This window comes from Corvus brachyrhynchos, unplaced genomic scaffold (genome assembly GCF_000691975.1).
Source record: "Corvus brachyrhynchos isolate BGI_N302 unplaced genomic scaffold, ASM69197v1 scaffold162, whole genome shotgun sequence".
Taxonomy (NCBI): domain Eukaryota; kingdom Metazoa; phylum Chordata; class Aves; order Passeriformes; family Corvidae; genus Corvus; species Corvus brachyrhynchos.
This window is the reverse complement of record NW_008236696.1, coordinates 791,255-817,458: the sequence shown is the minus strand read 5'-3', so window position 1 is coordinate 817,458 and position 26,204 is coordinate 791,255. Positions and strand designations below refer to the sequence as shown.

Sequence of the window (26,204 nt, the reverse complement as noted above, 5' to 3'; positions counted from 1 at the left end):
GCTGAACTCTGGCCTGTTGGTCTTGTGTGCAAGTACTGTGTAGCACACAGAGCTCTTATAATAAGCAATTCACATTAGTTCTGAAACTGTCACAAGAAAATGAATTGCTTTTTTTTTTCCCCCCTTTCCCCCCAGTTGCTTTTTATTGATTAGATGATGAGGAGGGAGTGAAAAGTCTGTGCTTTAATAGCTAAATCTCGATCTCTTCTAAGAGCTGAGTTTACGGCTGCAATAGGCTGCCAAATGAGTTTGCTACAGTCTAGTGCTCTGCTTGCACGTGGGCTGGCTGCCGTCCTTTCCACTGGCAGAAACCTGCTACAGGATTAAAAACACTATTAAAATGTTTTTATTGAAGTGCCTGTTACAGGCAGTAGGATTGCTTTAAGTTTTTCTAAACATCTAGAAGCAGCAATCCAGATGAGAATAGTGAAGGGATTGTGGAGAGCAGGATTTTAAAAGCATGAACTTCTTTACAAGAATATTTAAAATGCCCACCTCTACTATATTATATCACCTGTCCCAAACACATCTTAGCTTGGGGGATTTCCAGATTTTGTCATCTTGGTGGGGTCTTTTTATTGATGATTCCTGTGCATTTGGGGTGGGATTGAATTATTTCAAAGTCTGGGGTTTCTGTGCTTGTGTATGGTGGGGAGATGTTTCTTGTCATGGTTGCATGAGGAATTTGCCAACTGTTTTGGTTCTGTTGGGAGTCAGTACCTCCCCTGGGCCTCATTCTCCAAGAAACTCCTGTACGTGTGGGCACAAGTGCTGTATACACATGTACTCATGCGTGTGTGGGCACACAGGGATCCTGTTTACTCGTCATGCCCATGTTTCATTTTGACTGTAGAAAGGAACATACTCATGTGCTCCTGCTCTGTGGCTTTGGAGACGCAGCTCTTGCCTGTCGTGCTCTAAAAGACAGCAAGCTGGCCCTGCTGAAGAGAATGGTGTTTAAAGAACCAATGTTCCCCATCCTCCTGCTGCTGTGGACTAATCCTGTCAGTAGAAGGATCAAGGGATTGAAGTGAACTGAAGATGAACTGGAACTTCTGGAGTTTTAAATGTGTGAATTTTTGAACTGGAATAGATTTTAAAAAAACCCCAAAAACAAAGGAAAAACTGCCCCACCCCAAAGCTGTTTTTATCAAGGTTATATTCCAGGGAGCCTTCCCCTCTGGTATTCATTGTTTTCCCACCATGTGCTCCCTGCCACGGGAGCTCCCTTCTGAACTGTTTTTCTTCTCAGCTGCTAAAATAACGGTGGAAGGTGACCTAATTTTAACTGGTTCATATTTCTAACAATCCGTGGAAACTATGTGCCTGTAATGGCCTTTTCAAAGCATCATGTTTTTGTGGAGAGCAGAAAAGGGAAATAAGCTGGTGCTGCTGGTTGTGTGGCTCAGCTGATCGGATTTCCTCTTGCTGGGTTCGATTCTTTCCGTGAGTCTGTGTGTTACCTCAAAGGAGATAAAAACCACCCAGAAATGTCCCGAGTGTAGGCTGAACGTTTCTGTGTTCCTTTTCCCCATGTTGTACAAGGGGAAAATCCTCCTCCTAACTGTTTTTAACTTGCTGGAGTAACCGGATTGTCCTCAGTGTGATTCACGTGGTGCCGGTGCCAGACGGGATGGTGCCGGGGGCGGAGGGGAGAACGTTGCTGTCCAAACCAAATTAGTAAGTATTGAGGTATGAGCTTAGGCTAAGCTTGACTTCACAGCTCTCTTAAACTGAAGTCCGAGAGTAGCACACACTCTATAAACAAAAGGAGACTTTGATATAAAACATAACATAACTGTTTATGGTGTCCCACCCTAAAACCCAGCACGGAAATAAGATCTCTGCGATTCTTTTTCTCCAGATACCACCGCTGTATTTATCTCTTGCAGCAAAACAAATGGATCAACTTTCAAGACACACAGACCTTCTGGCTCCATTCTAAATCAGCCCTTAGAAGTGATCCATACCTAGGAGCAGTGTCCTCTGTAATTAGATGGTTGTTCCACTGCCATTTCCAAATCCCTCTCAGGCAGGGCTGGACTGCTTACAGAATCATTTAGTTTGGAAAAGGTCTTTAACACTGAGTCCAGACAGTAACCCAGCAATGCCAAGCCCACCCCTCAACCATGTACCTAAGTGCCACATCTGTTAAATCCCTGTAGGGGTGGTGACCCACCCCCCTATGCTGTGTTACCTGAGGTGCACCACTGCTGCCCTCCTAGAGGCTGTGTGTGCCTCCGGTTGTGTTTTTAGGTTCTGGTGCTGGGTGCCAGCCCAAGCTCTGCATGTCCAACCCCTGTGCTCTCAGCTAGGAGCAGTCACCTGGTGAGCATCACCTCCTCTTCTCATGGCTGGTCCCTCTCTGAAGCAAGAAAAGCAACTTTCCTGTTGGGAAGAGGCAGAAGTGAGATGTTTGTACCAGGCAGGGGATAACATTTTATGTCTGTGTGCTGCAAGACTGCCAGAACAGGACTGCAGTCCTGATGTTTCCCCTAGAAAATCTGATATAGCAGCCAGGTCTAACACTGCTGCATGGCCATGTTTGTGCTGGAGACTACAGGTGTCCTGGTGGTAGCCAGCTGGCCTGCCCAGGACCTGGGGGGAAAATGTGCAAGGTGCAAACTTCCCACTGATCCCATGGGATAAAGGGCATGGTTATGTTGTTCTGACAGCTGAACGATCTCACAGCCCAGCAGGATGGGGAGCCTGAGGAGTGTTACAGGAGCCCTCAGAGAGCAGGGATTCATGGAGCCAGCCCCTGCCACACCATGTGCCTTTCTCCTTGCTCAGAGGAGGAGAGCCATGTTGGCCAAGCCTGGCGCACCTTGAGAGCTCCCAGAAGGAGGGCACCCACTTCCAGAGTGTGTGCACTGGGATGCAGCTGCTACTTTGATCCTGCTTTCTGGGCCATGGTTTGAAGATCCCTTTCAGGTGGTTCACAGTGCTTCTGTGAATCAAAGCCTTGTTCTGTGAGCCTTGTGCTCAAGGCATGGCAACTGATTTGGTTTGACCTCTGTGTTTTCAAGTAAAGGTCTTTCTTTGCTCAGGACAGCAGGTTAAAATATCCCTTTGGTTCTTCCCAGCTCTGGCCATACCCCAGTGACACCTGGGCACTGCAGGAGCCCTCGGCAGCGACCTACTCTGCTCTCACTTCTCTAACCCCAACCACAAGCTCTTTGCTTTGGAAAAATGCAGAGAGAAATAACATTCCTTGTTCGCTGCTTAACAATCTCTTGTGAATAGCTCGATTTTTATTTTAATGAGGGACCACACTGGTGATGATTTATCTAATTGAATCAGAAGCTTTTCTTCATTTTCTAATAATCCTGCATCTTATGTTACAGATTGTAAACTGGTTTTGCAGAAAGACTGAGAACTTGCTAGCTTCTGTGCCAGACATTGTGGTAGTAGTGAATTTTTGTGTCCTTGGATTTTATTTTTGTTATAGGTGTTTAAGGAATGACTATGAGGAATACAATGAGTTGGACTTGGGGAATTGAACCTTTGCCTCACTGGTTTATAGCTGATGGCTGAAAGCAAAACTCTAAACACAAAACTCAATAAAACCCTTCAGAGCATTATCTAAATTGTGAGGAAATGCTGCTTTTATGTCCCAGAACATTACTATTACTGTTTATTTCTACTCTGCATGAGAGCAAACAAATACTCCTTAAAATACCGTGTGTGCTAAGATTGCCTGGATAGATCAGGGCCACAACCGGTGGTGTGTCCAGCACCAATAAATACATGGGTTCAAAGTCAAAGGACACTGGGTTACTCAGAAATACCTGTCCAATAGATGGTTGCAAAGCTTGGGGACCCATGTGGTGGGCTACTTACTGTGCACTGAGTAAGTGGAAAACCAGAGCAATCCCCCAGTGTTCTTATGGGCTTAGCTATGGCCATTCAGACAGTGGCCCATGGATGGTGTCAGCCAAGAGGGATTTTGATGCCTTTGCAGTAGTGAGAAAAAAAATCAGGAAGTAGATCAGATGGTAACCTTTGTACCTCTCATCTTGTGTATTTTACAACATTGAAGTAAATGATGTTGAGATTACATACTCACGTGTTTCTTGCCAACTGTACCAGGAGGACAGTGGTCATTAATGCCAAATACTGCTTTGCCTTGTGCCCTGTGGATATGGGTCTCCATTTACAGCTTCAGCACGGTTTTATTTCACAGGGAACAAGATAGAGTTTGTGGGCACCTCTGTAACTGCACAATAACTATTGATTGTTTAATTATCTGGTAAATGCCATATAATCACCAAGCTATTACGCAGCAATAGTCGGTGCTCTAGTTTAGAGTGTGTGGGATCCACGTGCCGCCAGTGTCAGCTGTGGCCCTCCAAGGAGCTCCTTTACCATCACCACGTGATGGGGCAGGGCAAGGGAATCACCCCTAGGAGCCACCCAGGGCAGTGGAGCACTCTCAGGCTGTCCATGTCCTCTGCCAGCCCAAGTGAGGCAGCTGTTTGAAAAAACCGTGGTTTTTGTAATTGCTCTTTGTTGTACTCTGTGCGTGTGTGTCTGTCTGGGGTACAATACACAGGGGGAAAGGTTGAGGAAATGCATCCCAAGGTCTTTCGTGAGGATGTATTTTTTTCCAGCTGGTATTTGCCGGAAGCCAGGGCTGATCCACCTGGAGGCAAACGCCCAGATTTGACCCAGTAGATGGAGATGTTGAGGTATGTGGGTATGAGAAAGTGAATAAAATATTTGAAATCCAAGGTCAAAGTGAATAAAATATTTGAAATCCAAGGTCACCTGTTGCTGGAGAGCTGGGAGCAGCAGGGCTGCTGGGGCGGTTTGGTCCCTGAGACTGTGAGAATGTCCCAGGCACAAGCTGTGTTTGATAATGTTGTCCTGGACTTTACATAGATGCCAGAGGAGGAGGGTAATGTGTCCTGCGCTCCTGGGTGCTGTTCGTGCACTCCATGCACAGTGGCATCTTTCCTCCTGGCATCCCCAGGCATTCCACCAGTGCAGGTTGGTGGGGTAGCAGGTAAACATCTTTAAAAAGGGCTTTTAGAAGACTCCTTTTTCCTTTAACTTATTTTTGAGGGTGGATATGAGAAAATGGAGTGGGGTCTCTGCTGTGTTCAGCCTGCCTGACATCTGTCTCAGTCTGGCTGCTGCTGATCAAGTGCTGGGCCCTTGCATCAGCCCTGGTGAGAACAGAAACTCTCCAGGTTCCTGGGTCATTATCAGGAGTTCAGATAATTAGCCTGAGTCAAGAATGACAGTAATTGTCTTTAATCATCAGTTGGTTTATTGTCTCCCTTTCTGAAAGGCTGATGGTCAATAGCTCGATAATTAATCACTGTTGCTTTATCTGTGTGGAAGAAGCTACCACGCCGCACACAATTAATATTTCCTGGGGATTGTTGCTGTAAAGAATTAACTGTAGTTTATATACACAGCTTTTACAGCTGCAGACTGACTGCTGTGCCTTACTTGAGAGGCCAGACTGAATGTGTGCACACCGGTGCCTGCAGACCACCCTTGTCCCAGCGCCTGGCCTGTGGTGCTGGGTGCTGCTGCTGAGCACACCAAGGGCACCTGGTGCCCCCATCCCCAGGCTGCTGAAGGAATTCAGAGCCCCATCATGCTGCAGTCTAAACAAGCAGCTCCAACCCTAGACAGCCAGCTATTGCATTTGAAGGTGCACTGTGAACATTTCTCTTTTCCCACCTTCTTGTTTCTCAGATGAACTGTGATGGTGTGAAGTTGGGTGTGACTTGAGCCGCGTTGGTGGTTCTGGTGTTGTATCCTCAGCTTTGGGTCCTTTTTTGTGTTTTCAAGCTCTTCAGAGGTTACTTTTGCTGCAGGGCGCAGGGCAGGCTGAGTGTAACCACACGTGTGTGAATGTGTGTAGCCATCCTTCCTCATGCTCTCATGGTCACTGCACATGAGGGGTTGGTCCCTCTGGTTTGGGAAGCTCCCTGGCTTTCCCCATGGTTTAGTGCTGCACTGAGAGCCTGCTCCAGGGACTGAGGCAGGGGAGCACTTTGTGTGTGCCCACCCTGCCCTGTCCTAGGCTCTTCCTTCCACGGAGATGGTTTTGGGGTTGGCTGGACCACTCACATCCACATCCAGACACAGACCCTTGTGGGTGGGCACCGGCCACACGTCACCTTCAAGGTCAGGGATGGTCTGTGTGGGTGTGAATGGATTTACAAGACTTACAAGCTGCTTTATAATCCTTCTGTATTACAAGCACAGTATTAAATATTAAGCCATTGTTTCCGCTGGGATGGCTCCGTGTGCTGGAAGAGAGGATGGTGGTGCTGCCGTGTGGGGATGCTCACCAGGGCTGGGGTCTGCACTGCTTCCACAGGCACCAGCTTGCAGGTGGTGCTGGGCTTTTATGAGCTCTTACTGGGTGACAGGAAGGGGCTGGGCTGGAGTACTGGTGTGTGTGATAACTCCTGTAGCCTTATCAGAAGGAAAACGGGTGATCTCAATTTTTTCAGCTTCCCCACAGTGTTATAGTAGCTCTGGAGGAGAAGGTCCTTTCCATGCTGACTCAAATGGAGTGTGTGTGTTTCTGAAACACATATTTGTTTTTGCCATGCAGGCAAGGAAGTCTGAACTGAAAAATGCTTAAAGTGATGCTTCATTCTTACAGAAAAAAAAAAAAAAGGCAAAAGCTTTGTTACCAGAGCAACTGGTACATCTTGTGCTGCTTCATTTCTCTGAAACACAGAGCGAGCCCTCAGCCCTCCCTCCCCCCACAAGAAACCAGCCCCCACACACCTACGCACCAATATGTCACATTAGCTTCGCTGCTTTCTGAATAATGGAAGGGAAAGGTGCTTTTTCAGTCCCAGAGAATGCAGGTTATAAAAGGTGATTTAAAATGTTTCTGCATTGCTCCCTTTAAATCTCTGTTCCCTTTCCCTCCCTGCAGAGTTTGTGAAGGGAAAGGGCAGGGTGAAGGTCAGGAGCAGACTGATGCATCTGTGGAGTGACATTTGTCCAGTCTCTCTTGTATTGCTGGATGCTCTGATTCTGTAAATACTGCACAGTTTTGCAGGACAAAGGAAATATCTGCGATGTCTTAGGGTTAGAAAAGCTGCTTTTAAAGATGCCAAGTGCAGTCAGTGGTGCTGCAAAGCATGGGGAACGTGTTTGTGTGGGTGCCAGGCATGGATAGGGACAGAGGGAGAGCCCTCTCCTTGACTTGTGGGCATTAGAAGGTGCACAGTGCAAGCAGCTGCTTTGCAGATAACAGGAGCAAGCACCGTGTCCAGTGCCACCTTCTCCTGTCCCAGAGGAATGGCTGGACTGGGAACTCAGACTTGTCTTTTCTCAGATCTTTTGTGAGGACACTTAAAAGTGAGAGGTGGGGGTGCAGTGTGGGACAGGCGTTTAGAAAAGAGCCAGCTTTTAGAATTTGGGTTATTACATGTGAAAGCATCGCTCTCTGTTTTGGGAGGGGTGGCTTCTTGTCTGCTGAAGCTCCCATAGCTCTGCTCGCTCTAGGATCTTACCAGCAGTATTTTACTGGCTGTGACTGGTGGATGAGATGTGCGTGCTGTAAGGCTCGGGTGGGTTACAAAAACTGTTTGCTGTTAGTTTATATCCCTCTAATGGTAGCCCCGGGCTGCAGGGCGCAGGTGAGGAGCTTCTTGCTCTCAGCAGAAGCTGGTACCTGCTGCTTTTTGCAGTTGCAAACTTGGATATTGTATTTAAGAAGTAACAGGCTCTTCTGGTGAATTAGAGCCGGGTGCAGTGCGCAGGGAGCCTGGGGCCAGGTCCTCACTGCTCTGGACTTCTCCAGTGACCTTTGCTGAATGACTCCTCTCTTCTCCTTTCCATCTTTCCTTTCCCATCCCTGTCTTTACCTCCTTTCTCGATATCATCAGAAACAGCAATGCTGGTGTGGTCTGGGGGGGCAGAGCTGGGAGCTGCTGGGTGGCACCAGCACTGGAAATCCATCTATGAGGCGATGGGGAGGCTAGGTGCCCCTGCAGCAACATTTTGGAAACAGAAGGCTGGGAGCAAGGCTCATTCCCAGCGGAGCAAGTAGAGCAGCTGCTACTAGGTCAGCTGAGGAAAACAACCGAGAGAAGCACTGAAAAGTAGGTTTTGGAGCCGGGAGGTGTTTTGTTCCTCCCAGCTCTGAAGGTGCCACTCTCAGCTAGGAAGGCACTTTTTAGAAAGCTTAGAGAAGAGGATGGGAGGAGCAGCAGGCTGTTGGTCCAGGCTGTGCATTTGAAGCATTTGTGAATGCAGTGGTGTTTGTCTTCAGAGACATTTCTTGCTTGTCATTTTTTTATGTCATTCCCAATTTTGATGCAGCTTGACTTGTGGCTGACCCTGAGGACTCAGAGGCAAGCAATGCCTACAGGGAGCCAGCTGGAGCTCTGCAGCTTCTCCTGGTTATGCTTTGAAGGCTCACTGCAGAGAGAATGGTGTCTCTCTTGAAATCTGCTGTTTATTCTTAGGTTTACCTGGGAAGCCCTTTACACTAATTACCTAAAGATGGAAAGCGCCAAGCAAACACAGCCTGCTTCCAAATGTTGTGGGATTTTTTCCTCTTCTTGCATAAGAATGGCAGATTGGTGTAAATTTTTTTTGGTTTTGTTTAAGTCTTCAAATTTTTTGGTGTGTCTTTAGGTGTCTTAAATTCTTGTGTTGAAATGTGCACATGGAAGTGTGTGACTAAAGGCCCAGGTCCATCCTCACATCCCCTTGTCCCCCAGCCCATCTCAGCTCATGTGTAGGTAGCTGTGAAGGAGTTTGGGGCTGCAGACAGTGCTGCTATCAGCTGGAGAGGGATGTGGGGGAACCTGAGCCGTTGTTAGCACAAGCTGTGGTGATCCAGCCCAGAGAGTCCTGTCAGGTGCCATAGTCACCTCTCCCTGTGCCCAGTGCTCGCCCTTGGGTGTGGAGCATCCCAACCCGTGTGCTCACACAGTTATCTGCCTTGGGCTGGGCTACACACCTGTGCACTGATGTCCCAGGGATTGCTGGTATTCTCAGACTTCCCTCCCCAAGGTTTTTTTTCTCTCTGGAGCAGGGCAGTGCTCTTAAAGAGGAGTTGGTAAATGCTCGTTTTCCATGTGTCACCTTGGTTTTCCCAGCAGAGAGGTTGTGATGGGATGCATCCAGGAGACTCAGAAGTGGCCCACAGGTCTGCAAGAGGATGAAAAATTTAAGGGCTGGATAGGGGATGGTGGGCTTTGTCTTGCTGTGAATCTCTAATTTATTGTGGTGGTTGGACCTGGGGGCTGTAGGAACCTCCTCGTTTGTTGGGCTATTTCATTTGTGAGGTTGGGGGGTTTCAGCAAGAGTCACCCAGTGTCAGCAGGAGGAGCACCCTGGAGTGGAAGGGATGCTGCTTTGCTCCAGTTTCTAATATTTACGGGGATGTTTGTGACCCCTGGCAGTGAGTTTCCAAAATGAACAGCCTTCTGCACACCTTTGTTTTTTTCTTTATTTTTTAACCCCACTGTAAAGCCGAACCTGACAAAAAATGATACTTGAAATGACCTGGAATGTGCAGGAGCAAAAAGGGACAGGGAGGTAATCCAGTCCATTATGTTTAAAAATGGGAGCCCTGGAAGGATGGAAGGGAGAGAGTTTTGTAAAGGACCAAATTGGGTATCAGATGCCTGTAGTTAATTTTACAAAGCTGCCCACATGCCTGGTCTGGAAGCTGTGCTGGCTTTGTTAGCTCTCAGTGGCCACTAAGGATGGAGAGGCAGAAGCACCTTGGCTGGGCAAGACCCATTAGTGTGATGTGCTGCTGTCACTGGAGGAGATGCTCCTCCTGGGCTGCCAGGAACAGATGATGGTCCCATCACATCTTATTTCAGGGGATGTGGCCTTAGCCTGATGTAATTATTTTTTTTCCCCAGTTAGTGCTGAGTGGGGATATTGTTTCAATAGGTCTGGTTTATAATGAACAAAAAATTTTCTTAGCTCCTTACAGTTCTTCTGCTCCTCAAGAAATGGTTATTAACAGGGTCAGTGTGAAGGAATGTATTTTATGTTTGCCTGTGTGGTATCTAGAGCAAATGAGGTCAGGATTATATAGTAAAACAGCTACATTAAAAAATAGTAACTCATGGATTCCTTATTATTAGTTAAAAGGTGTGATTCGTGCCTCACAGGTTGGTATTGTGTTTTCGTTGAAGTAACTGTTGGTGTTTGTGCACTTCAGGGTGGTTCCTCCATCTGGGCAATCAGTCCTGGGGTCTGCAGGGATTCCTGGTGGAGGCCTCAAATTTGGGATGGTATGGGAATCTTTGGTACTGAGCTCTCAGTTGAGCTTCTCCTCTGGAACCCCTATTTTAATGGTCAGTAGTAGTAACCAGATGGAGGGTTGGAAGGGAAAGCTAGGAATTCATTCCAAGGCCTCTGCTCCCTATCCTTAACTTTCCTGATGATGGTATAATGACCAGGGCATTGGGCTGGTGGGGCTGTGTGCCTGCATTCAGGTCAGTGTCCTGTGTGGCAGAGTTGATTTGCATTTAAAAAACCCCAAGCTTACAGTGGCTGTTGCTGAGGGAAAGTTGAACTCGATGGCAAAGGAAACAGAGGTAAGCAGATGTGCTGGGAGAGACCACCATCTCTTGTGCCCTGCTCTCTGGGGCCAGCACAGTGAGACATGCAACCATTTCACCCTTCCAGGTTAACTCTTTTCTTCTTGCTTTGCATCCCCATTTGAAAAGATGGGAGGTTTCCACTCTGGCATATCTTGCTGTTGGTAAGTCTTTATGCCAGTACTTTCCTTGGCGTTGCAATTTCTCCCTGAGAAAAACCATTATTTGAGAAGAAGATGCCTCATTCAGTACCTAACCTGAGCATTCAGAAGTCTCCAGCCAACGTCCCCCCTCCCCACCTGGGACTCTTCAGAGTTTGAAGCTCTCATGGACAACACAAAGGCTGGAAATGCATCTTTGTTTTACAGAGGTAGAAATTCAGTATAAGCAGTGATCAGGGCTTAGGAAAATTGCAAATTCCACTGGACTTGCCATTAGTCTCTTGTGTTTTTTAGAACAATTATGGCTGTAGTTGAAGTGGGCAGCACCAGTGGAAATGCCTTTGCGTTCCTAGGCTTCAGAGATTTTCCCTTTCACACTTTAATTCAGCAGGTCCAGGATCAAGGCCAAACCTTTTCTTTTCTACATAACTAATAGAAAGACAGCCAGTTCAGCAAAATTTCTGTAAATAGCCTGTTCCAGATGAATTGTGAATTGTGCATGTGAATGCCAGTAGGGCTAACACGAAGGGTACTTTGCCAAAGAAAATGGAAATCTTGTGTTAGAGAAACAGGCTTCCAAAATGCTGTGTCAAATTACATTTTTGGGCTCTGCAGAAACATTGTTTGCTGTAGTCATGAAACTGCCAAAAATGCAGAAAAGTCTTGATCTGTGGCGCTGAAGGGCAGTATCCAGTGGGTGAGTCCTGGTCACAGAGAAAACACTCAGCATCAGCTGAAAATCCTGCAGCAGCCCAGCACTGAGCTGGGCCTGTGAACACCTGCTGAAAGGACTCCTCCAGTATTCTTAATGTTTTTTGAACTGACAAAAGCCAGCATCTCTTGGGATAGTCATGGTGTGGTTTGGAAGTACTCTGCCTTTAGCATCCACACTGATTCAGGGGCTAGGGGGGCAGTGGGCATCACGGGGAGGTCACTCAGCTGGGCAGTGACCCAGGGCATGGCTGTCCCCCAGCAGGGATGCTGTCGATGGAGTTCAGCCCCCCCAGGAGCAGCTGGATTTGAGGTCTGTCACTGTTCAACCTTTAAAAGCCACCATGGATGGGGTACATTGTTCCTTCATGCCGGCTGCCGTGTGACTCCTTGGACTGCAGATGGAATTGCACACATGCTGCTGTGCTGGTGTGATGGATTGTGCAGTCACAGGAGAGCTTTCTGCTTGAGGAAGGGCAGGGAGAGGCTGCTTCTCCAGCCATTCATGTGTCTTTGGCCTGGATTGACTTGGGCTCTGTGAATCGTTGGTGTTTAGCTTTGTGCAGAGAAAGCAGAACACGTTTGCTCACCCAGGTTAAGCACTACAGCACCACCTCCATCTTCCAGCCTTTTTCTCTCTTGTGGCAATCTTGGGGATTTGTTTTTGTTTGGACCTTTTTTATTTGCATCTGCCCATAGTAGCTAAAACTCGGCCGAGGAAATCTGGTGCTTTTCCCATGCTGTTCCACAGCAGATACAGGGTTGCAGAGCAGTGCCAGCAGCTACAAAGGGCACCTAGCAGGGGATTAGCCAAAGGGCTGACAGAGAGCACAATTTTGGGCTAGGCCATGTGTCTAAGATGACCCTTCTTCCTCCAAATCTGCCATCTTTCTTCTAGAAGGCACCCTAAACCTGTGATATGGCGCTTGGGATTGTGCTTAGTGAGGACTCTGCATATCACCAGTGGATCTAAATACAGTGGGAGCAGTGTGTGACCCCTGTCCCTCAGCTGGCTGAGGCCCTGCCAGGGCCATGTGCCTGTGAGGGTCCAAGAAACCCCAGCCAGCTGTGAGGCCATCCTGCATCCCTCGGAGGGGATGCATCTCCTGGCATAGCCACAGCAGTGTGCGCCTTTGCTTATGCTAATTACTGCCTTCAGCACTATTCCAGTGGTAGGGAATGTTCCTTGGGCTGTGGGAGCCCACAGCTGAGCTGGCATGGGGAGAAATCCAGTGAAAGGCAAGAGCAAATGCTCTTGGAAGCTCCAGCAAACACTCCCAGTGTTGGGTTTTCTTCTCCCCTCACTGGTGACTGTCTACAACCTGTTTGGGAAGGCACTTGAGAAGAAATAAGGTAATTACATAATTTAATAACAGATTTGAGAGTGCCGTTCTGAGCACACCAGCAGTGTGGAGGAGCTGGGGCTGTGGAACGTGACTTGTCTTGCACGGGAGAGATTAATCACGTCGACTCCTGGGAGACAGGTCTGCTAGAGAGGTGGTTGTGTTGGATGCACTGTTCATATTGCTCAAATTAGGCTGTGTACGAGAGCTAATAAAATCAGGAGGAAAGAATTCCAGCAGAAGCGATCAATAACTTGAAAGCGTTTTAATTCAAAATTAGAAAAATGAGAATGGTTATGGGCAAGGAGAGTGTGTTAATAAAGGAAAATGAGTATTTGTTACTGCTGGTGTGAAATGAGATAATTTAAGAGATGTTCTAAGTGCCTTTTGTCACAGTTAATGCCTTTTGTTAGATTTCCAAGCAAAATGGAGCCTGTGACTTTCAATTTCAGGGTTCTCAGATGATCAAAATACCGTGGGGCAGCCTGATCATCTCATGCTTTACTGGAATGAGGTCATCAATAACTTTTGCCTGGGTGTGATTTACACAGTTGTCAGTGTCTGAATTGCCATAATATGTCTCTGCCTGGGAAAAATGCTGCATTTGGAAGGGGAAAAAAAAACCAACAAAGCAGAAGCTCTCTGGGTAGCTGGTTCACTGCTAATAATGGATACAGAAAAGTGATTACTTGTGATCCATTCAAATAGAAAGCCTCTAAAGCTGGAGGCATGGAAGCTGTTGCAAGGTCAAGCAGTGTCCTTTAAGGAGAAATAGGTGGCAAATGCTGTCATTGGCAGATAACACATCTGCAGCATCATGAAAAGTACATCTGAAATTAAGATTAAAGGTGCTTTGCACTCGTATGGAGGGGGGAAAAGAGAAGATAGAGATGAAATCAGAAAAAAGAGGATTAGCTTTTGGTGGGTGACAAGCAATAGCTCTGGCCAGGGAGAGATTTAAGCAGCAAAGTGCTCACTAACCCAGGGAATTATCAAAGGTTTCTGCAGCTGCTTCCAACTGATGGTCTTCAAGAGCCTGGAATTCTTTGTGTTTGAACCTTTCTCTCACCCCAAGCCTGTGTGTGTACGTGCACATGCAAAGTCTCATCTGCAGCCCCATATGTCAGGCTGGGAATGCAAAAACCAGAGGCCCTGGTCATCCTCACTTGCAGGAGTCTGCTTTAATTTTAGATGCCTTAGGTTACAATGAGGCAAAAGGGGACCTGACCTGCAGCTATGCTGGTAGACCTCATTCTTTTGTTGACTTACATTGCAGGTCAGGGCACCAAGAGCTTCTAAAAATGAAGTCATTTTGTCTTGGCAGATGTTTTCAAGTCTCTGCTTTCATAAATGGGGCTGGGAAGCTTTGCTGAAGATCCTGCAGGAGAAACTGGATCTCTTGACTGATGGGTATGAGCCAAAGTTAGCTTATTTTGAGATGCTGAAGAGGATGGCACTAAGTTTTGTCAGTCCCACAATGCTGAGAAACCCTAGTTTCTGAAAATAGGTTTTGGCTATAACCTCTTTGAGGAGTAGAAGGACTTTGACCCTTAATAACTATGGTACAGCAGTGGCTTCACAGGTGGAAAATTAGGATTTGGGTTTCGAACTTAGTGATCCCAAAGGAAAATACCTTCCCTGAAGCAGAATGAGAAAGATCCAAGGGATCAAATGTGCTTCTCTTGCACCTTGGGAAAACACCACAGCCAAACAACACCTGTGGGTTTGTCATTCAGATTGGACCCCTTGGTGCAAATCTTATTTTTGCAAAAACTTAAAAATGTTTGGGGTTTATTCTGTTGTGTAAAAAAGAGTGTGTTTGCAAATCTCAGGCATTTTGGGGAATAGTGGTGTTGTCCTGGTGGTGATCAGCGGTGGCCAGGGCTTCTTGCTTCCTCTATGGCAAGATCCTCACTGACATCCAGATTATCAGGTCAATAAATACCCAGGCATCTGGGAGGCCTTTCTGGTGTCTGGTCCGTAGCTGACCTTTCGTTTTGCTGAAATGAAGATCAGCCTTGAGATCAGCAGACTACAGTGAAGATTGCATGTCCATGCTGTAGGATAAAAATAGAAACAGAAACTGGAAAGGGGAAATATCGTGTCTGTTAAAGATTATCCATGTGCTATTAATGTACCAGTGACCAGGCCTCTCCCTGAGCTTGTGGAAGCTTCACCTGCATAAAAAAGTTGTGTCTGAACTACAAAAACCTCCCAAGTTTGTGTCCTTCTTGTACATGTGTGGATCTTGCCTTTTTCATTTTCTCATGTGTCCAAACCAGTCTTATCAAAGGAGCATAGTGTTTAATCCAAGGCAAGTGTCAGAAGAATAAACTACTTTGGTTTTCGTAGTCTTGTACAAAATTCTTTCTGCATTTCTTGGCACTTAGTTATTAATGAGGCATTTGTTCTGTTTGCTTAAAAACCTCCCAGCAGCTAGCACGTGTGTGCTATGCAAATTATTTGTGGTCTGGTTAAATACTGTTTTACTAAGAAGGGAATAACTGAAATTAGTAGAGGAAAAATAAGTAACATTAACCCTCTGTAGGTTGTTCCCTTGTTAATTATTTTGGTGATTTGGCTCTTGAACTGAGTGTGCCGCTGTTGTAAACGGCAATTTGGGACTTGGGCTTGAATAGTCACATACCCTCAAGTGCTTACTTCGTGTGGCAGTGGTCCAAAAAACTGCCAGCATCCTAATTAATGCACTTTTTCAATGGACAATATTAATATTATTATACTGTAAAATTAGTAATTTGAATAGAATGCCTTGCACTCTCTTGATCTCTTGTGGATATACCTACAAAAGGCCACTGGCACTCATCCTTTCAGGCCTTAATGGGTACAAAGGCTTCTAAGTAAAACTGTTTGGAGCAGAGTTACCTAGAAATGTGTAGCAAATATAGTGTATCTGGTAGGGATGGTGATAATTTGTGAGAGTGGTGAAGGAAAATGTGAAGGGAAATGGTTGTAATAGATGAGCACCTCCGAATGATGGAGGAGTGAGGCAGCTCTCAGGGTTGACTGGTCCCACAACATTCATCTGAATGATGTCAGCCTGGCAGCAGTGATGCAGGAGTCCCTCAGCTGAGCTGGTGCTTAGAGGAAGGTAGTACTAATGGCGAGAAAGCAGATATATGTCTGGCTGGAAAACAAAAGACTCTCAAGGCTGGTTTGTTTTATTGATGCCTACCATTAGAGGCTACCACAAGATTTACTGCTGACTTTAGCAAAAGGAATGGAAGTGCAGAGAATGCTGTGAAAGAAAAGGGATCCACTCAGGGGGAAAAGCAGAGGTGCAACTGAACTAGGAAACACTGGATTTAGCAAAGAGGTTGAGGTGTGAGGATTGTGGGATATGTTTGGGTAAGCCCAAGTCAGTTACTGAAGTATCCAGATTACTCCGTTCACCTGAGATATGTGCCCTGTGTGTGGACAAACCATCCCAAAGCAGATACCCTCTGCCTCTCCTAAGGTCTGACTGACCTTGAGTCCTCAAAGGAAGAGAAACTGGCTTTGGGGTCAGTATTGAGGGAAAACTGCTGCTGAAAAAACCAAACAAGTCTCAGCACATCTTCAGCACTTAGTGCAGAGACGGCTGTTAGCTGGGGGAATGAACTTTGCAGTTGCTCCATCCTCTCAAGAGCCCTTGCTGGTGCAAAGAGTGCAAAGGAAGGAGGTCCTTTTGGTAGCTGCAGATTTGGCTGTGGTCCGTGCAGGCCTTGGGATCCTGCAGAGAAGCTGGTCTGTCTTCAGCAGCAGAGGAGAAAACCTGTGTGAGTGCAGAATTGACGACAACAAATTTGACTGGCTCAGTGTAGGAATGAGATCACTTTTAGCAGCATCAGGGGAGACTTTGAAGAATGGATAAAAGGGAGCTGAGTGAGAGGGCAGCTGTGGATACAGATTACCTGGACCCAGGATAGTTTTTGGTGGCGTCACACACAATCTGTGCATTCCCAGGGTCTGGCACCGGCTGTGGTCTCTTATGGAGGATGCAGACACACCTTGCATCTCAACAAGCAGAAGGCATCTGTGAAGAGCAGCATTTTTCTACAGAGGAAGGTGATGTTGTAGTGCTACAGGGTTCACTGTTTTAAATTGATTCAGTTTGCTTTGTATATGGGTAGCTTTGGCTTCTGAATGAAAACTTAACCATGGAAACTGGAGCTGCCAGTCAGAGCAGCAATCCCATTTCTGCTGAGCCTGGCCTGACTCTGCTCTGCTGGTGGCATTTTGTGTCTGTCTGTGGCCTGTACAAGCTGTTGGAATGGGGCAGATCTCTTTTCCTGAAGGCAACTCATCAGCCCCTCTGCCAACGGCCAAGATGGGGAGATCAGACTGAATTACCCAGCTGACTTTAGATGCTGCCTTCCCTCTGCAGGTAGGACCTAAAGCATTTGTGTGTGCCTGCCCAGGCTGCATCCCTTGTCTGGTCAAAGATGGGTGGCTTCTCCTCTTCTCAAATAGCTTCAAATCCCTCTTTCTGTGGTGTGTTCAGGGTGTACTCTTACCTTTGGTACCACCTGTGAGCTCTTCCCATAAGCTGGGATATGGTGAATCCCGTGCAAACACTGAACACAGATGATTTACACTCCATTGCGCTTTCACACCCTGGCACGTTTGTGCATCCAACCACAACACCAATGGCCATGTTAGCTATCACTTGGTGCATCGTGTTCCAGCTGGAGCACATCCCCATCCTGCATCTTCATTGAATGTCATCCTGAGAAATGGACTCATAGCCCAGTGATCTGCACTGAGCTCTGGTACCTGGAGAGCAGCTCTGTGGGTCTGTTCCCATCAACTTCTGGGTAGGCTTTCCCACAGATATCAGCAGGTCTGCCACTTAGTCTTCCTGGCTCTGTTAATTCAGTTTAATATTAATTATTATAGATCTTACTTTATTTTTTAAGGTGAAAGGAGACAAGAAGAATGTTTTCAGGCTGTGCCAGAGATTACTTGAATCTCTAAACAAAGGACCCACTGTAAAGATTGGAGACATCCCATTAGCCAGGAGCTCATGGAAAAACTCTAGAGGCTTTTAGAGCCCAGGTTAGTGTTGTGAATTAAACACTGAAAACCTGTTTTATTATTGCAGCTTTATATGAACTAGCAAACCTCCTACAAGGAGTTTTCGATTAAATGAGTGGAAATTAAAAGTCCACATCCCAGGTGCTTCTCCACTGTGGCCATGGGGGCTGGCTGGGGCTGGGGCTGGCAGGCTCCCCGTCAGCCCCGGCTTTTGCCCTCTGCAGCTCCCTCCCTTGAGCAGAAGATATTTTGGCGAGCGGCAAAACAGCCAGTGAGGCAAAAAAAAAACCCAGAGAAAGGAGAGAGGAATAATAATAATAATACATCTAATACTCAAGCCAGTTGGGAGGGGAGGGAAGCGGGGCCGAGTGGTGCAGAGCTGTGACTCACAGGCAGCTCCGCTCCCGTGCCGAGCCAAGCGAGCGCAATCCTGCAGCATCTCCGCTGACAGCCTTGGGAGCTCCGGGGCCGCAGGGCTGCCCTGCTTCCCACATCCCCTCATCCTCCTCTGCTCTCCTTTCCAGCCCGGTGTCTCCCACCCGTGGCGTGGGCACCGTGAGTGCTGCCCGGACCAGCCCGTGCCTCCGCACGGAGTCTGCCCTTTGCTCCAGTGGGATCGAGGAACGGGAATTGTGTCTCTGGAGCGAGGTGCCCGGTGCTGGGTGGCACTCCTGGGCACCCTCCTGCTGGGCACATGATCTGCTGAGCTGAGCTCCCTCGCTGCTGCTTCCATCTGCCTGTGTCTTTGCTGCCAGAGTTCATAGAAGTACCAAATCTATTTTCCTGCCCACACTTGCTTGTCCTTAGGTGTCCTCTTTTAGTAGAGCGGTTTCATTTTAATTGATTATTTTTTGGAACTTTTGGGAAGAAGCCTCAGAGAAGGCCTTAAAATAGAGAAATCATGTAAGTTTAAAGATTTTTGAGGAAGGCTGGGAAAATATTCTGCAGCCTGCTCTGTGACCTTTCCATGTCTCCTAGGAGGCTGAGATCAACTTGTTTTTGAATAATCCCCCATTTGCATTGAAAATATGGAAAATATTTGTATAGCTGCATGTTTTGCTTCAAGGTGAACAGAAGTAAGTTAAGTCTCAAATGTACTGACTGGTGGCAAGCCAGGACTGCTGCCAGGAGGGTGTGTCCATCAGAACACCAATGCACAGGGCATGATTTTTTATTTTTATTTAATCTCATGAGAAGTCTACAGTTAGTCAGGCCAGGCTTAAGGTCAGGCTCAGCTCCACCTAGAAGCTCTCATGGCATTTTATTCAGTTGAGCTTTAGAGGGTTTATTGCTTCATTTTTTAGCCTCAAGCCAGAAATTGTTTTCCCCCTTTCTGCAGGAAGGACATTTTCTCACAGATCCTTTGCTTTGCTGATGACGGAAGGAAATTCTTCTGAGCCAAAATATTCAAATGATGGTTTCCTTCTAGAAAAAAAAAAAAATCCTTTTTTCTTTTTTTTTTTTTTTTCTCTTCACTGTAAAATGTGTGTATAACACAATACCTGTCTGAGGAATGTGCAGTATTTTTGAGCTTTGGTTCCCACTCTGGGGTTTTGCTTTGTTTTTAACACGTCTTTGCAGCATGAGCTGCTGCTGTTCCAGCTAGCTCCGCTCACTCCACATGGAGGCATTTAATGAGAGGTCTTCCAAGGCTCCCCTTTCTTAGCCACATGCCTTTTCCTGCCCTGGCCCGAGGTGAAGCCTGGCTGCTCCTGGAGGAACGTGGAGTGCCCTTTGTGGGAGCAGCTCGTGGCAGCAGCTGCTGAGGTGACAGTGCCCTCCATTCCAGCTGGAGCAAAGCTGTCAGCCAGCAGCCTGAGAGGAGCACAGAAATGAACTCTTTATTTTCTAATTACTGTTATTTTGGCAGATTGTTCTGAAGGCTCTGTAACTGATCTCTGCTGCGGTGACTTTGGCGAGGGGTGGCTCACTCCAGCCTGCAGAGCTATGTTGTCCTGGTACAGCATTCTCAGCCTTTGTCAAAATACTGTTTCTTGCTAATTTTCTGTAAATGGTGGAGGTACTTGAAGCTGGGACTGAGCAGACAGTGAAAACTGCAGTGGAAGGATCTGTATGTTCATCCATCCTTCCCTGCCCCACAGCATCCCTGGCTGCCCCAGGCAGTGCAGGTAATAGGGATGCTATTCTGGAATAGCTACCCTGATGTCAGGGCTAGCCAGGGAGATGTCAAGACACATACTGTTTTGAACAGAATGAGGTATCTGCTTACAAAGCAAATTACTTCCCTTGGTTGAGTTCCTCCCAGGTTTGCAGATTGTCTGTAGAGGTGAGACACCCAGCTTGCTTGGTGTTGCAGTGAGGAGAGGAGATCACCTCTGTGGTTATTTAAGGATAAATCAATCAACGCTCAATCTCATCCATATTTGCTCCTAATGTGTTTGTTTACATGTTCAGCCCAAGCATATGAACAGCCCTTTTAGAATCAGGGGGGAGAAGATGCTCCAATCAAAATGGAAAATTACTTTCTGCAGCATTTTATCTAAGATCCAGTCCCAGTTATTGCTCCAGGACTAGCTGGATGTGATGAAGAACTAGGTGCCAGCAGATTATTCCAAATTCCTTTTTTCTTTCCCTGGGGAGACAGAGAGGGGGAAAAAAGCTGTCAGGGCTCTTACACCAATGTGTAAGAGGGTGTGAGGGAGCTCTTTGGGGAAGCCTCAAGGGGTTTACTGCTGCCAGGGTGGTGGTACAAGGGTCCCATCCCTATACTTTGGGGTCACACTCTGGCCTGTCAGAGGAAACAGTCACTGTTCCTTCGTAGGGACCGAGGAATCCGTGGTGGCAGGACACCTCGAGGCAGGCAGCTGAGTCATGGCTGCAGCAGGGGCATACTTGGGGAGCAGGGACCGTCACCCCGGTCCCCCCCAGAGCATCCCTGCCTGTCCTGCAGGGCTTCATATGGGATGCAGTGGGTGTTTGAGCACAGTGGAGGAGGCATCACCTCCAGCAATTAAGTTTTTCTTCATTCCCAGCATCTTTCAGTTCTGAAGCAGCATTTACATTCATACCCATTTTTCCCCTGGCTGCTGCTGCATTTGTGCCGGGGGAACCTTTTTGGCGAATGTCTCTGACAGAAATGTGTTTTCTTATCCCTTGAAGCTGAAAGCCATAAAGAAAAGAATGACTTTAATGAACAGACCTTGCCGAATCACCACCTTGAAGCTCTAGCTGCTCATGTGAATCAAAGCTGGCTGAAAGTAGGTCATATAGTAAAAATGAATTAGGCTTACTTCACATTTTATTGACTCTGCCAGTTTTTCATTCATAGAGGCTTGTAGTTTGGAGTGTATCTTGTCTTTTTAATGCTAGGCTGAGGTAAAAGGGGAGAATACTGTTCTTTATTCCCTCCTTTTTGCCTTGCATGTTTCTGGTGGTTGATTATATGATGGCTGGGCTTTCTCTTTCCTGTTTATTTATTCTTTTATTCTCTTGCACTCTGGAACTGCTTAAGTGATGACCAAACTCCCATAGTACATTTACAAGTGGGTATTCAGCCTGGTCCCAAAAGTTTGTGCAACACCTAAGTTAGTCTTAAAGCTTCTGAGAAGGGTTGAAGTGGTGAGGTGATGCCAGTCTGCAGGCAGAGGGGTTACACTGCATCTCCTCCTTGGTGCAGGAGGATGGCATCATGTGGGTTAGCACAGAGAGGGGTCAGTCCGCTTCTTCCAGCCTCTACCCCTGTGAGAAATCCTGGATTTTGGGGTGGTCGGACCTACCTTGCCATCTGGCAGATGATAGACTCCACCTGTTAATTCATACAGTGGCTCAGCTGCATCGTGAGCAGTTTATTCAGATCAAACTTTAATTTTGGTGTAAATCCTTCAAGCATCAGTGGTTCCACTGCTCATCCATCAATCCCTGCTGGTGATTAATTACTCTCACTTATAAATGATGCTCTTTTTTTCCCATTAGTCATTGTCTGTCTTCAGTTTGGAGTCATTTGGTCTTGTGGTCTTTGTCTGCCATTTTCTGCCTCTGTCTGGAATTGTGATTTCTCGTGAAATTTCTGCTGGGATTAAACAATCTGGTCTCGGCTTTAAGAAGAAGCTGGGAGAAGGAGGATGGAGAGAAGGCAGAAACATTGCAGTGGTGGGATCCATGACTTTGTGCATGCATTGTTCATTTAGAAGACGTTTTTTAAGGGAGTCAAAAAATACACAGCACTGAGATTTTGTCTTGTGTTTAGGATTTCTGTTGTGGCTAATAGCAAAACAGGGAATGAGGGCAGCTTCTCTAATGATGGATGATTTTCTCCTGCCTTCCTGTCTCTGTTGCCTACTCTAGATGGCACATACTTTAAGGAGGTGAAAAATCCCTACTGATAAATTAGGATTTGTTTTGCAACCTTTTCTCTGCAATTATAGCTAACTGCTTTGATCTCAGCTGAAGACCTTTATCCAATGACAGAATATAAATCTTCTCTACCTGTGGTTGCATAGCTTAAAGAAATTCAGCCAGAAACTGTCTGGGTAGGAAGAGAGTCCCCCCTGGTAGCCCTGTACCAGCTGATTGGGGAGGGCACAGCAGATAGTACAAGTAACCTCTGTCCTTATAATTACTGCTGGACAATCCACACATTACCTAAAATCCCAGCTTGAAAAAACTAAACTGTTTAATCTTGTATAATACAATGTGAGACATAGATGAAGGCCTGTAAGTAAGCCACTATTCTACACCAGAAAAGACCTTCGTTAACTATTATGTGAACAATAAATCTTCCATTTTCTCTTAAGAAACAGTAATTTCAGAATCTTCAGCTGCGATGGGTATCTCCTGCTGACAATAGAAGTCTGTCCTTCGGCGCATCATCAGCATCTTGGTGATGGATGCTGTGGCCTACACTGTAAAGATAATATAAAATACTGTCTGTAGTATGTGCTGGCAGCCCTTTTTTAAGCCTTGCCGAGTATGCAGGTTGGGAAGGTGCTCTGTGTATCCAGGAACACGTCTTGATTGTCACATTTTCTGTTTTTAACAGTTCCAAGATATTTTTGCTGTCTGGCTCTTGGTTGCTAGCAAGGAGCTCCAAGGAGATAAGCTCTGCTCTTTGGTAGGTAGGAAGCTGCCTCAGCAGACGTGGCAGAGAGGGATGACCTCTTTCACTGCTTCACCAGCAAAATCGAAGCGGAAAACCGAGTGGATCAATGGGAGCCATAATCCAGTTTCCCAGCATGGAACTGGGTCACGGGAAGCGCGGGTGGACCGGGGGCTGAGCCGTGACCAGGAACCTGCCTGTGGGTGCAGCTCCAGGCTTGGGGACAGCTCAAGGTCACATCCATCTGCTGTTCCCCTGCAGTCTGATGGGCACTGGCTGCCCTACAAGGGAATTGGTATGGGAAGCAGGTGAGGGGTCAGACAGGAATTGTCTTCAATATACATCATCATTAGGCTGATGTGGACACTGCTGGAAGGCAAACAAGGAGTCTCTGGCTCAGGATCTACAGCTGGAGGCAGCTCTGCTGCCCAGGCTGTCCCTGGAAGGAGGTTCTGCTGTACCTTGTCATGGTCTTGGCGACTCGTTACAGGAGATCTTGACTCCAAATATCATGGACCCAGCAGGACCACGTAGTTCATGATAGAAACTGTTGTGATGAGCAGAAATGGAAGAATAATTGTGACGAGGTCAAGACGAAAAAGGAAACGTTGCCAAAACCTTGCAAAGTGCACATTTTAAAAATACGCTCCTCAGCACTAGCTTGTTGGCCACCAGACTTCGGCTCTGCTTCCAGGCCATCCACAGCCACTGAGGGCTCTCTGGCTTTAAAGATAGATTCCATGTTTTTGGTGCTGAGGAAGACAAGAGGATAAAGGGCTGGAGCTAGATGGACTCTGAACTATTTTTATTTCTCAGACTGTTTTTTGAGAAAATATTTCTTAAAAAGAATTGCAATCTTATTAAATGGCTGCACATCTAAATTTATTGACAATTCTGAGATTTTTTATTTTATTTCTTTTTTCATGGCTTAATGTTTTATAATTCCATGGAAGTCGGGTAGCGGCAGAGGGGCTTGGCCTCTGTTTTGGAGAATGCTCAGGTAGATCTGATTTTCCAGTAGTCTCATTACAAAGCCTCTTTGATTCCCGTAGAATTCCGAGCAAGTCAGGGTCAGGGTGTCAGGTCATTTCCTGCTTTGGCTGTAACGTCGCAGCACAGACTTTTTCCATGCAGGGTTCACATGCTTGAGACTTGAAACCACCTCCATCAACATTGGGAGGTACGTGCGTGCCTCCATCAGTGCTGCTGGTGGCTTTGGCCAAGTCCTAGCTGGAGTTCTTTTAGAAAGACTGCAATCAGGCAGGCAGGTGCTGTGCTTTGACCCTCAGCTTCCTCTCCCCTCTCCCAGTCTGTTCTTAAACCATTGTGCATCAGGCACGCGAGGAACACAATAATAGTTTGAAGAGAGCATTAAATAGGCAAATAGCCAACTTTTGTCTTTAGTAGCTGCATTTCTTTTTTCCCCTTCCCCTCCTGTAATGTATAGTTTCTCTGTTATTTCTTTTTTTCCCCATTTCTTCATTTATTTATATCTTTTCCCTGACTGAAATTGCCCTAGTTACAGCTGTCACATCCTCACTTTGCAGTGGTCTGATTTGGCAGCCCTGTTCCCTCGTAAAACTTACAGACAAATGAGGGCGTTTTAACTCGCAGCATCCTCTGGTTGCTCTACACTGTCACAACAAGATTAGAGCAATTCACGTAAAACTAGAAAACCCAGCTGTCTTCTAGGAGGAAAGTCTGTTCCTTCATTCCTTCACAGGATGTGAAGATGGAGCAGTTTTTTGTGGATAGCTGCAGCCCCTGTGATTGCATGTCTGTGTTTAAGCCACGTTAAGTGTGTGCTGCATCCTCCTCTATTAACGGGGGTTTTGTGGTGCTCTCTGTCCGTCTTCTGCTTGGAGTCGACTGGGCACCATTTCATTGCTGCTGGTTTAAATCCCAGGCTGAGCCGTATTGTTCCTTGGAAATGAGCGGAAATAACTCGCTGAGATGACTGCCTAAATAATTTACTCTTGGAGGAGCATTCTTTGTGCTCTCTCTGAAGCAGTGATGAGGAAGGAAGTAGGATGCTTCTCCTGCACAGCAGCACATTGAAAAATATCTCCACTTCTTTTTCAGTGACACAAACAGATTTTGCAGGCCATCCTAATATTCTGCTACCTCCTGTCCAGTGACTGGTGTGATCCATTTCAGATTATCTAGTATTTTTCTTCCTCTCAGGAGCAAAAATTGGCCTTGCCTTGTGGCTGGTGACAGAGGAGCTCCTGGCATTTCCTGAGATGACTCATCTCTCGCCATGTTGTTACATTTGGAATGACTTTGGACTCTGTGGTGCTTTGGTAATTAATTTGGCGTCTCCCTTAAAGGGCTTGCAACAGTGATTCCTTGTGGCCTTTTTTGCTGTATAAGTCATTGAGCTGTGGTGATGAGAAACTTTGTGGAAAAGGGAACTTTTGGGGTTTCCTTGCTGCGGGATTAGTCAGATAATGCCCGGTGGGCTACAGCTTGAAAAGAATCAGATGTATGCGGTCAGGAGTAGGACAGGAGTAGGATTGAAGAGCTGAATGTTTCTGCTGTGCGATGTGGTTTTGGTATGATCAGGACTGCTGACCTTTCCGTGCCTCCCTTGGCTCATCGGTACCGTCAGCCTAGCGGGAACACTGCTCACTTTATTACAGTTCTTGGGTAACTGATGCCAAAACCACATTTTCTAGCCAGTCCTTCTGACTCCCCAGGGAGTTGCTGAATGGGCTGGTCAGCCTTGTGAAGCTCTGGAGGGTCCTTGGTGTGGTACGTGGGGTCTGGTTCAGAGAGGGGTCATGGGGGACCCGGGTCCTCTGCTGCAGGAGGGCTCCAGAGGCACTGGTCTCTGCAGGCAGATGTGCTTGTGATTGAGGAGGACCTTCACACTTGGAGGAGATCACATCCCCCATGGAGAAGACTCAGTCCTGAACCCGTTTTCGGCTGTACAGATGAAAGGGTCAGGGCTGGTGAGCAAGGATACTTGTTTCTGGGGAAAACAGGGGCTGCTGTCGCTCCCATGAATTTATGACGTGCCCCACCATGGGAACAGGATTTAAAACCTGGAAGTCATGGCAGTTTGTTGTTTGGGAATATACTTGGTTACAGAGCTAGCCTTGTGCTCTTCAGTGGACCATCCTGTGAAGGAAATAGGGTCAGTCTCTGTGGTAAAGCACTGTGATCTGATACTGATGTTGCACTTACTACTGCATCTATTACTCTGCTAGGGACCACACTGCTCAGTCTCACCTTGGCCCCTCAGGGAGAGCCCAGGAGAGGATGAGCAGGTGAGAGATGAATTTAGGTGGAGGTGATACAGGAATCACGCTTTAAAATATACTGGTGTGGATAGAAA

The 26,204-nt window shown here is 46.8% G+C and overlaps 1 protein-coding gene across 9 annotated transcripts in view; it reads left to right on the top strand.

The window, feature by feature from the left end:
* Positions 1-26,204, top strand: part of TNIK (TRAF2 and NCK interacting kinase) — a 125,135-nt gene that overhangs the window by 244 nt on the left and 98,687 nt on the right. The window lies entirely within an intron of this gene.